The sequence below is a fragment of the Miscanthus floridulus genome, chromosome 12 (assembly GCF_019320115.1).
Source record: "Miscanthus floridulus cultivar M001 chromosome 12, ASM1932011v1, whole genome shotgun sequence".
Classification (NCBI taxonomy): domain Eukaryota; kingdom Viridiplantae; phylum Streptophyta; class Magnoliopsida; order Poales; family Poaceae; genus Miscanthus; species Miscanthus floridulus.
In genome coordinates, this window is record NC_089591.1 from 11,835,037 (window position 1) to 11,846,591 (window position 11,555).

An 11,555-nucleotide genomic window follows, 5' to 3' on the forward strand; every position below is an offset into this window, starting at 1 on the left:
ATCATTATATGTGTGCCTTCTGCACTCCTATACACAGTTTGCTGTTTATGTATTGTAGATAGTACATGTGTAACTTTTGTTATGTTTGTGAACTTTGTAAATATCCTCGACTCGATTGAAATAGTATCTTAAAGCTCCGTACAGAGTTCGTTGAAGCCTAGAGTGTTCTTAAATAGTAACATAATAACATTGTGATCAAAATGTCCAGACCATTTCATACATGTGGACTTGTAAGACCAGATCTTCCTAATTTAAATACATGACAAATAAAAATCAATGTTGAAATTTTTATGTGGTGGGGTTTAAATTTTATTGTATGCACTATGTGACTTAGTCAATATTGTAAACGATAGTGATGGCATGGACTAGATATTCAGCGGGATATCATATATTAATTTATTATTATTTTTGGCTGGGAAGAGTCATTTCTAAATTGAAACTGCCCTTTTATGACAAAGAATAGTGTGGATTGCTTTCAGAAAAAAAGCAATTTTGGGGTTGTAAGCATCTTGTCCACAGTGATGCAGCAGAACTAAACTTCTTTGATTCTTTTCTTAATACAAGCTGACGAGACTCAAACATAGGGATATGTCAAGTCCTGGCATAAGAGGTTCTCGACCGAAGGACCCCCCGACTGAAGGATCGCTCGGGGGCTATACTCATCAGATACGCTCGTGCGCACCTTCTAGCCAAGGATCGGACAAAACTTGAGCACACCCTTGGCCCCTACTCGGCACTCGGGGGCTGACCCGAGCTCTAGGCTTCCGATCAACGGTAGCCCTAGCCTGATCCTCGGCCCCATCTCCAATCCGAGCCAAGGGCTGGGCTGGAGCCCAGTGCCCCGAGCACCCAAGGCTCAGGGGCTCCTCGTTGCCGCCCAACGGGCACGGCTCTGTTACCCACTCCTTCGACAAAGTCACGCGCACGGTCATGCTTAAAAGAAATGACAATTATCAAGTTCAAGTCTATGCCAAGCATGCGTATTCATCGATCTATGGCTACAAGATTGAAGACCTTGTTTTCTTTTGTAGTTTGTAATAGGAAACCATACGATGTAATCTTTTTTTCATGTTGGAACTCTTTATCAGGGGTGTTCTCTCCTGGGTGCGTCGTACAGGAGTTGGTAGCCACCTCCAGGTCGTCGATTGTCGGGTTTGTTTGTGGAGTTGGTGGCCACGATCCTGGACTCTGGGGTCATGGCTCCCGCTGGTTTGGGTGGCCTTGAAGTCAAGTCCTCCGTCGTGGATCCCATCCCATGGTAGGTAGAATCGTACATTTGTCTTGTTGGACCTTATTTGGATAGTGGGTCACCATACTGATTGTCACCGTCGGGCGGTGTTGTCTTGTCCATGCTGCGTGTCATAGGGACGGCGTCTGACCGGACCGAGGTGACTGCTGTCCCCTCGGTCTTGCAGGGTCAGTGTGGCATGATTACTTCTGTCAGAGCAGGCACGCTTGGCTAGGCTTGGCCTCTCCCTACTCCTCCATGGGGTCAGGACGGTGAAGAGGTCATGAGTCTTTGTGTGAGTCGTGCGGATAAGGCAGAAGGGAAGGGTCATGGCTGACCCCCTGGTCTGGTTCACTTGGCTCAGCTGGGCCTTGGTCGTTCGGGCCTTTGGTAGCTGATGTATTGTGGGCTACTCGGCTTGCTAACTAATCGATGCCTTGAGACACCCGGGGATCACAACCCCGACAGTAGCCCTCGAGCGTTTTTGCGATCACGAAGTGATCGTGAAAGCGCTGAGATGCACATGCGTTGCGTGTGGGTTCATAGTCGTGGCTTGTTCGAGCTTCATCGCTCGACCCCTTGAGGGCTGGTGCATTCAATGCGGTAGGTGGCCTTATGTTCCGCCCCGTTAGGACATCCTGACGATGTGGTACATGACCGTTGAGCCCTGCTATGTCAGTGTGCTGCGTATCGGGGTTCATGACTGTTGGTGGTTCTTATCGATAAAATCTAACCGCCAACTAGATCCAAAAGGAGGAAACTACATGTTTTTACACACATATATCTTTACTATTGACATAGTTCCACTTGTATTGGAAGATCAATGTTTTGTAGGACATGTACAAGAATACGGTTGAATTATAGTCAAAATGCACCATCAGAGAAAGCGTAACACAGATCCACTCAAAGGAAATAGAAAAAGGCCCACCCTACTGATCCAACCAGACCAAGCACTGCCATGGCAAAGACCTAGGACCAGCCAGGAGCCCACATGCACAAGGCGGTGGTGAGGCAGGCCAGCAGGGGTGTAACAACCCAGGTTTTCCAATAACAAAAAAATCTGAACTTAAAATTTTTTCTAACAAAACCCATGCACACTGAGTGTGCATACTAGGAAACCACCCATGTAGTTGCACAAGTATGTCCCAAGCTAGCTTGTTTGAGCATGTTGCATTTTAAATTCAACTTGTGAGTTGCTTCTTTATGATTTTATGTGATGTAATAAAATCAATTAAACCTTTTAACCAAACTTGTTGTGTGTGTGTGTTGCTAACCCTTAGCATTGACCCTAATACGCTAGTTGACCCCTAGTGGACCCCATAAGGGTGTGTACATGCTTGGCAACACATGTACACACTCATAGGAGCCCAAGGTATAGCATAGAAGGGGTATAGAAAATAGAAAAGGAATTAGAAAAGGGGAATAAATAGAAAAGGGAAAGCAGCCCAACAGCAGCAGTTGGCCCAGCTTACGCCAGCACCACCCGCTGGCATGCTTCACCTGCGGAGCCCAACCAGCCACCATGGCCTAGCACCGCATTCGTGCTCGCGCGCGTGCCTGCGCAGCCTAGCAACACAGCCCACGTCACGCCCACCCACGTCGCCAGGAGCCGCTGCCGTCGCCTTCCCCGCAGCTGCTGACGCGTGGACCCCGCCTGTCATCCCATCCGTTCCCCTCCTCTCCTATGCTTTTCCCACCATGGTAGAGCACCCTACTGACGAGCATCCAAGGCCACGCCTTGCATCCCCCGCCACCTATTTCCAAGCCGTTAGGCGAGGACGCACGGATGGACGCCACATCCACGACCCATGGCACCCCCATGCCTCCCCCAGCCATGTCGCGCCGCGTGACATCGCCGCCATGGCCCTACACGACTAACGCCACCCTATCCTTCCCTTGACCACTACGGTTTGAATTAGGAGCTCCAATGGGCGCACAACCACCCCCTATGCCCCAAAACCCTAGCCCTGGGGGCTTGATCACCCTACATGTGTCCTACCCTTTCTCTCGACCATTCACCGGTCACCATGGCCGTGGCCTCCCTATAAGAGGGCACCCCTGGTGCCCTAGTGACCTTCCTACACCCCACACGCCACTTTGTGGCAACCCACAAACCACCACAACGCTCTAGAGGAGAAGGAGGAAGGAGAAGGAGGAAGGGAAGGAGCCAAGCCCGCCGGAGTCGCCTGAGCTCGCTATAGAAGAAGACGGCACCCATTCATCTTCCTCGCCGTAGCAATTTGGCACTACACTGTTACCTCTTGGCATGGCCTCGACTCATCGCCACACCGCTAGCCTACCACCCTAAGCCCCACGGTGAGCCGTTGTTTCCTCTACATGTCATGCATGTCACCGCCATGGACATGCCATGTTGCGCCACCATGTTCTCCCCCTTAGGAGGGCCAAAGGCCAGCCCTTTGGCCGTCGTGATGCACAGCACATGCACACACATGCACATGATCCAAGGCTTATCCTTGCCAAGCCATAGGGGCTCAGGAACACTGCTGCCACTGCATCATGCCCGTCGTGCTCACCATGGCCACACCTCGCCATGGCCCAGTTGTGTTCCGACCACCTCGGGCAAGTAGAGGTAGAATGAGCACCTCGGCCAGCTTTGCCTCGCCGAGGGATGCATCCCACACTAGATTGAAGAAGAAGAGAAGCCCTAGGGGCCGCTGGTCGCGTCCGCCTTGCCGGACCACCACGCGCCAATGTTGCCACTGTGCTAGGGATGATCCTACCAAATTCGGCCACCCCATGTGGTGAGGTCTAGCCATCGAGCTTTGCCATAACCCCACGCACCTCGCCGCGTAGTGAGACGAATGGAAAGCCCCCACCTTGCCTTGTTTCACCATAGCTGCAAGCTCGCGGGAGCTCTTCCACGCACCTCACCGCGGTGCGGACTCCGCCACGCCTCTAGGTCACTGCCGTCGAAGGAAAGGAGATAGCTTTGGTTTTGTTTGGGACGATAGAGGCCTCGCCGCAGTGTGCCGTCACCGCCGCATCGCCGCTACCATGGATAGGCCCATCGGAGCCCATAGGGTCATGCCTTAGCTCTGTCTACCGGGAGCTGTAGGAGCCCCGTTTGGGCTGTGTCAATGTCCCTGGAGTCCTTGCCATCGACCTGTGCCACCGCCATCCGCCGCGACGCCTACGCCGGGCACCACAGCCACCAAGGTGCCGCCCTTGGCCCATCGGTGAACTCACCATGAGCCCGCGAAGCCATAGATCCTCCTAGCAGCCCCGCCAAGCCACCCTTGTGCAAGAATGCGTGAGCTCGCCGCCGGCGAGGAACACTACCACAAGATAGAGACAAGAGGGAGCTACTGTGCCATTGCTGCCCCATGCACTCGGTGCACCGTGAGCTAGAGAGAGGAGAGGGAGAAGTGGACGCCGTCCACCATGGACCCTCTCTATGGTCCATAGATCCACGCCGCCCAGACCACCGTGAGCCGTGCGTGAAGACCAAGCCCAGTAGGTGCCTAGCGATGCCACATGGCCGCCTACCTAGGTGACACGTGTCTGGGCCTAGCCCGGCCTAGACCATCCTAACCTGGCCCGATCTGGCCCATGACACGGCCTAGTGAGCCCAGTCAAGGCCCAGTCAATGTTGACCCTTGACCGATCAACGCTAACCATTGACGAGGCCCACCTGTCAGCTACTGTATTTCCCGAGGCCAATCACGCGCTGCCACGTGTCAAGCCCTAAATTTTCCTATTCTTTTTCTTTTTTAGAAAATGATTTAAACTTAGAAAATTCATATGACCTCAGAAAAATATGAAACCAGTGCCCAAATTTTTCTAAAAATGAGCTCTACATCTTAGGCTTGTGTTTGAGTGCATTTTGATATTTTGAATTTCTGTTGCTTCTTTGTGATCATCAATAGGAGTCGCTTATCGTGGCTATATGTCTCGTTTGACAGACTCGGAGGAGCCAAAAACTGAGGAGCACGACCCTAACTACACTGAGGAGCTTCGAGACGACCTGCGAGTTTCCATGTGCCACCCAATCTCATAGAATCCTATTAGACATGCTATAATGTAGATGCTAGTGCTTTACTTTTATGCAGATGAACTATGATAGGTTGCATGGTAGAATTGCTTTTGAGCCATTACCTTGTCGCAACCTATACCCCTGCACACCCACTATTAGGTTAGACACTCGCTTACTTACTTGCTACTACTTCTACTACACATTATATCTGTGATGTGATGCTTGGTGGAGGATTGTATGTGAGTGATTAAGGTACTGGGTGCCAGTAATATGGTAACAACCGGTGAGATCTTGGTGTGCATTTTGGGTGTGTGGTGAGGGTTGAGTCGATCAGGTAGGATCTTACGATGAGTCATTGGATGAGTCTTGCTAGGGGGTGCGACCTGGGCATCCCCTATGAGTGGTACCTATGGTGGGTGCATGTGAGATGAGGAGATCCCGGGGTGGAGTGTCTTTGTGGGATGAAGCCCCAGGATAGAGGTGTCGTCGAGGCACGGGGTGGTGGTTATCCCATGTTGAGAAGATATCCTATCCGGTCCCCCTAAGGACTGGTATGTTGAGAGAATGGGATCATAGGACCCTACGTGCACGCCACTCATCTCTAAATGGGCGGGGGATGGATGCTGACCAGCTTGGATGATGCCACTGCTACTAGGTTGTAAGTGGATAGTGTAGGGAGGTATAGGCGTACCACACACTCCTAAGACAGCGTAGTGACCTCTAGGGCCTGGCACTATGTCTCACAGTCTTAGCATTTCAGTGGACTTCAAGGTGGCCTAGGGCTGAGTGGTAGTGTGGCATCACACCGGTTGGAAGGTAGCCCGATATCAGCCTAGGTGGGGCACCGCCAATGATGGTGATCTTGTGGTTCCAGGTGTACAGGCTCTGCAAAGTTGATCGATCTATACGTATAGCCGCATCCTCGGATATGGACATTCCTATGACCTACGCTTCCCTTGATTAGCTAGTGGAGTCCTTTCATCTCTCCCCCTAGGTTCTTGTATTAGTTTCTGGCATTGGCTGATGAGACAAGGTACGAGTGGGAGTCGCCCTTGGCACCTAGAGTGTGTGAGAGTGGTGAGATGTGTGTGATGGGATGGGAGAATGTGTGGATGAGATGGGTTAAAACTTGATGAATTATTATTAAAACTTGACATACTCACAAAGGAAACTACAACCACAAATAGGTCTTTTGCTCTACCTTTGCATTCCACCACCACAAAGCAAACGCAAAGCATAGGGTGGGAGCCAGTGGCCAGTACAAATCATACTGGTAATTATTTGACATGTTTTGAGCCCGAGTACAACTACCAGGGAGACGGTTGGGAGGATTAGAGGTCTTGTTCCTGCGCTCAAGTTTGGTTGAGAAGATGGAGTCGACGTCCGCTGCCTTTCTACTTGATGCTGTTCTGGATGTTGTATGCTCTGAGTGACTCCACCAAGTGGCGATGTAATAATGATTAAACCTTGTTATTTGTACTCTCTTTGAGATAGGAATTCAATGTATCACTGTGATATCGATTGTTATTTGATAATGTGATGGGATGATCACCTGGGACTATCACGTTATACTTCGAATCTATAGATTTCCCTTCAAGGAAATTGGGATCATTTTAGAAAACCACCCATATAGTTGCACAAGTATATCCCAAGCTAGATTGTTTGAGCATGTTGCATTTTAAATTCAACTTGTGAGTTGCTTCTTCATGATTTTATGTGATGTAATAAAATCAACTAAACCTTTTAATAAAATTGTTGTATGTGTGTTGCCAACCTTGGGCTTGGACCCTAATACCCTAGTAGACCCCTAGAGGACCCCCATAAGGGTGTGTACATGCTTGGCAACACATGTATACATGCATTGGAGCCCAAGGTGTAGTGTAGAAATAGAAGTAGAAAAGAAATTAGAAAAGGAGGAGAAAAAGGAAAGGCCAAAGCAGCCCAAGCAGCCCGTGCCTGCCCAACATCGTGGCCAAGCTCCTCGCTCACGCCTATGCCCACGCGCGCGACCGTGCAGCCCAGCAATGGCTGATGCCCATGCCCCCACTTTGCGACAAGCCGCTACCATCCTTTCCCCGAAGCCGCTGATGTGGGGACCCCTCTTGCCATCCCCTTTGTTCCCCCCTTCCTCTGCTTTTCCCACTGAGGTAGAGCACCTTGGCGGTGCAGGCATCCGAGGCCATGCCTCGCATCACCGCCGTCCGTGCCTCCAAGCCATTGGGCACCAATGCTTGGATGGACGCCATGTCCCCAATCCATGGCACCCATGTTTTCCCCAAGCCACGCCGCGCCACGCCGTGCTGACGTCGCCGCCGTGGCCCCGTCACCATGACGCCACCCCATCCGCCTTTTTGACCAGACACTTCCCAAATTGGGACCACTAGAGCCCGCGCGACCACCTCGTGCTCCCAAAACCATAGGCTAGGGGCTGTATCCACCCTCCACATACCCCCACTGCACTTCCCTGTCGTCCGCCGCCTGCCATTACCAAGTTTAAGCTACAAAAGCCCCAAGCCAGTGCCCTAGCGCCCTTCCATCACCCCACCACCACTGGTGGCTTCACCAACCACATGCCAAGCCAGAGAAGAGAAGGAGAAGAGAGGAGAAGGAAGGAGGAGGAGGAGGAGGGAGGAAGGAGCTGCTGCCAGAGCCGGAGATGACACCCAATCGTCTACACCAGCATAGTAGCTCAGCACGATACTGCACCGCCTTGCCATAGCCTTGACTCACCACCACACCACTAGCCTATCTACCCCACCACCATAGGTGAGCACCTGAAGCCCCCATGCTTGTCGTGACACGCCATGGCCGCTGTCGTTTTCCCCCTTGGGAAGGCCAAACACCAGCCCTTTTGCCATCGCGATGTGCTGCACACATGCACACACGCACATGGGCCAAGGCCTGGCCTTACCAAGCCACTGGTGCTAGAGAATGTGGGTGCCACTGTGACATGCCTATCGAGCTCGCCATGGCTAGACCCCACCATGGCGTAGTTTCATTCCGGCCACCTCAAGCCGGTAGAGGTAGAACGAGCCCCCCGACGAGCTTTGCCTCACCGAGGGACATGTCATGCGGTAGATGGGAGGAGAAGAGAAGCACTAGGGGGCACTGGTCATGTCCACCTCATCAGACCACCACCATGTTGGGGATGACCTGGTCAACTTCGACCACCTCGCGTGACGAGGTCTAGCCATCGAGCTTCGCCGTGACCTCGCGCACCCCGCCATGTAGTTGGTTGATGAAAAGCCCCTGCCTTGCCTTGTTTCACCATAGCCACAACCTCCTAGATCTCTGCCACGCACCTTGTTGTGGTGTGGGCTCCGCCGTGCCTTTTGGTCACCGTTGGTAGGCCAATCAGCCACCCCACGACCCCAATTAAATTAAAGGAGCCACCTTTGGCTCCAAACACAGCCGTAGCTGCCTTGCCACCGTCCGCCGTAGTGGATGGGATGGGAGAATGTGTGGATGAGATGGGAGAACATGTGGATGAGATGGATTAAAAATTGATGAATTATTATTAAAACTTGACATACTCGCATAGGAAACTACAGCCACAAATAGGACTTTTTCTCTACCCTTGCATTCCACTACCACAAAGCAAACCCAAAGCATAGGATGTGAGCCAGTGGCTAGTACAAATCATACTAATAATTGTTTGGTAGGCTCCAAGCTTGAGTATGACTACCAGGGAAATGGTTGGGAGGATTAAAGGTCTTGTTCCTGCACTCAAGTTTGGTTTGAGAACATGGAGTCAACGCCCACTGCCTTTCTACTTGATGCTGTTCTCGATGCTACATGCTTCGAGTGATTCCGCCAAGTGGTGATGTAATAAAGAGTAAACCTTGCTATTTGTATTCTCTTTAAGACAAGTATTCGATGTATGACTATGATATTGACTGATAATTGATAATGTGAAGGGATGATCACCTGGGAATATCATGTTATACTTAGAATCTGTTGATTTCCCTTCGAGGAAATCAGGATTGTTTCAAGGGGTGTGGCCACACCCTTGGTGTGCCCACACCACCCCAGCATGGCTCAGCTCACCATTGCTTTGGCGGATGCATGACGACATTGAATGATGGTTGAAGGCAGTTTCCTAATTTATCTACACCCAAACCAACCTCACTCATGTATAAATGTAGGGGTGGAGCTCTCACACCACACACACCAGACTTGAGCTCTCTCTCTCCCACACTTATATCTTTTTACCTTTTAGTAGTTTTATTTGGAGCAAGGCAAGCTTCATTGGAGAGCTTGAACCTCTAGGGGCAAAACTTGGTATGAAAAATATGAAGAGCTCCCTTATGTTCTTATTCTCATTTTATCAACATAGCTATGTTATGAAATTAGAGCAAAGTTCTTATGTTATTAGTTTAGCATATAGAACTTTATGCTTAACCTATCATACAACATACATGTTTAGACCAAGACCTAAATTGAGGTAGTGAGTTCAACTTTAAGATTAGTTGTGGTCATTATATTCTTGCGGGTTCATTGTCCATCCCCGTGGTAGATGCTCTAGTAGAGGACTCCTGATAAAGATAGATGTTCCTGGCCGACACTAGAGTAGTAATTGATAGCATAGATGTGGTGTCTAAGCTAAAGTTACTTTTGTTTGCCTCATATCCCCGGTTGATGGGTAGGCGGCAGGTGGTGACAGCCCTATCCATCCTTCATAATCCCCCACGTTTGTATACGACATAGAGCTATAGGCCAGCATCACTTGGCCGACCAAGTGCGTTTCGGTGCACGAAGTGAGTTTATAGTGACCAAAGCTATCTTAACTTAGGATCTCTAACCTTAGAAATTCATGTATTTGTATGATCATTGGCTCATCTTAGCATAGCTATACAAGATAAGCCTGCTCCAGATTAGGTATATTCTTTTATTCTTTATTCTTTTTTTATCTTTATCCTTGAGATTGGCTTGATTGTGTGTCACACTATCCAATATTTATCTTGGCTTACCCCTGTTATGAACTTTGGTCTATTACACAGTCATGTTATCTTGACTATGTCCCTACAAGATACTTTTACACCATGCATTCCTTTGGGAAAATATAAATGATCGATACCCAAATACTTCTGGATGAAATTTTACAATGATATATCCATGTGCTTGTGGAATATTTTTACATGTGTTCAAAAATATCGTCATGGCATTTCTGGTGCCACTGCTAGGAAACACAAATCCTAGTGGTGACGCTAAGAAATGCCAGCAAGCATTTCTGGCTCTGTTGTCGGGGAAGGCACTAGTTAAAAGAATCTATTAGTGCATGTTTATGATAATATGCATGTGTAGTAGCCATTGCTCATAACAGGATAACTTTGCTTGTTTTCTCCTGTTATGGATGAAAATAGGATACTGTTAGACTAGTTTCAATTTACCAACGAACTTCACCGAAAATCTAGAAGCACTCCTATGGAAGAACCGAACCCATACCCTTTCCTCTTCTGCCACTCCATAGACAAATGAACCAGTCACCCCCGCACCATCTGCTACAACCGCTATGGCCCAAAAGTCACTCCACGAGTACTCCATCCCTATTGTTGCCAACGTGCCCATTGGGCCCACTGTCAACATGGGCAATGGAAACTTTGAACTTAGGACTGGGCTGATCATGATGGTGCAGGCAAACCCTTGCTGTGGTTTGCCTAGTGAGGATGTGAACGCACATCTTCAACACTCCCTCGAGCTGTGCGACATTATTGTCATAAAGGATGTCACACCATAGAACATCAGGATCCATCTATTTCCCTTCTCCCTCATGGGGAAGGTGAAGTAGTGGTTTTATAAGGACAATGAAGTTGTTAGCATGTGGGCTAAATGCTCCATGGTGTTCCACACGAAATTGTTCCCCATGGGCAAAACCAATGCCCTAAGGGAAAGAATTTCAAGTTTGCAACAAAATACTATGAAATCCATCCTCGAGGCATGGGGGAGGCTGCAAAAATACATCCTTGCCTGCCCACACCATGGGATGAAGGATTGGCTAGTGCTCCAGAACTTCTACAGTGGGTTTAACCCCCATGTCAAGAGGACACATTGATGCTGCTGTTGGAGGAGCCTTCCTCTCGCTCACCATCAATGGGGCTATGGCTCTCATTGAGAAAATGGTGTCCATTCAAGGATGGGGTGATGAGAGGCTCCAAGATGAGCAACCAAAAGGCATGCATACCATGATCGAGACGGATATGCTTGTCACAAAAATGGACCTCCTAATAAAAAGGCTTGACGAGCGTGCCCATGAGAAGGAGGCAATGTACGGCATCGTCAAGGCAATGGAATTGCATATGACATGCGAGGTCTATGGTGAAAGTGGACATTCGA

General features: G+C 49.6%; 1 non-coding gene across 1 annotated transcript; it reads right to left on the reverse strand.

The window, feature by feature from the left end:
* Positions 1–11,100: 11,100 nt before the first annotated feature.
* Positions 11,101–11,207, reverse strand: LOC136498683 (small nucleolar RNA R71). The gene has a single exon (XR_010769693.1). It is a non-coding gene; the product is annotated as a small nucleolar RNA R71 (small nucleolar RNA).
* Positions 11,208–11,555: the final 348 nt, after the last annotated feature.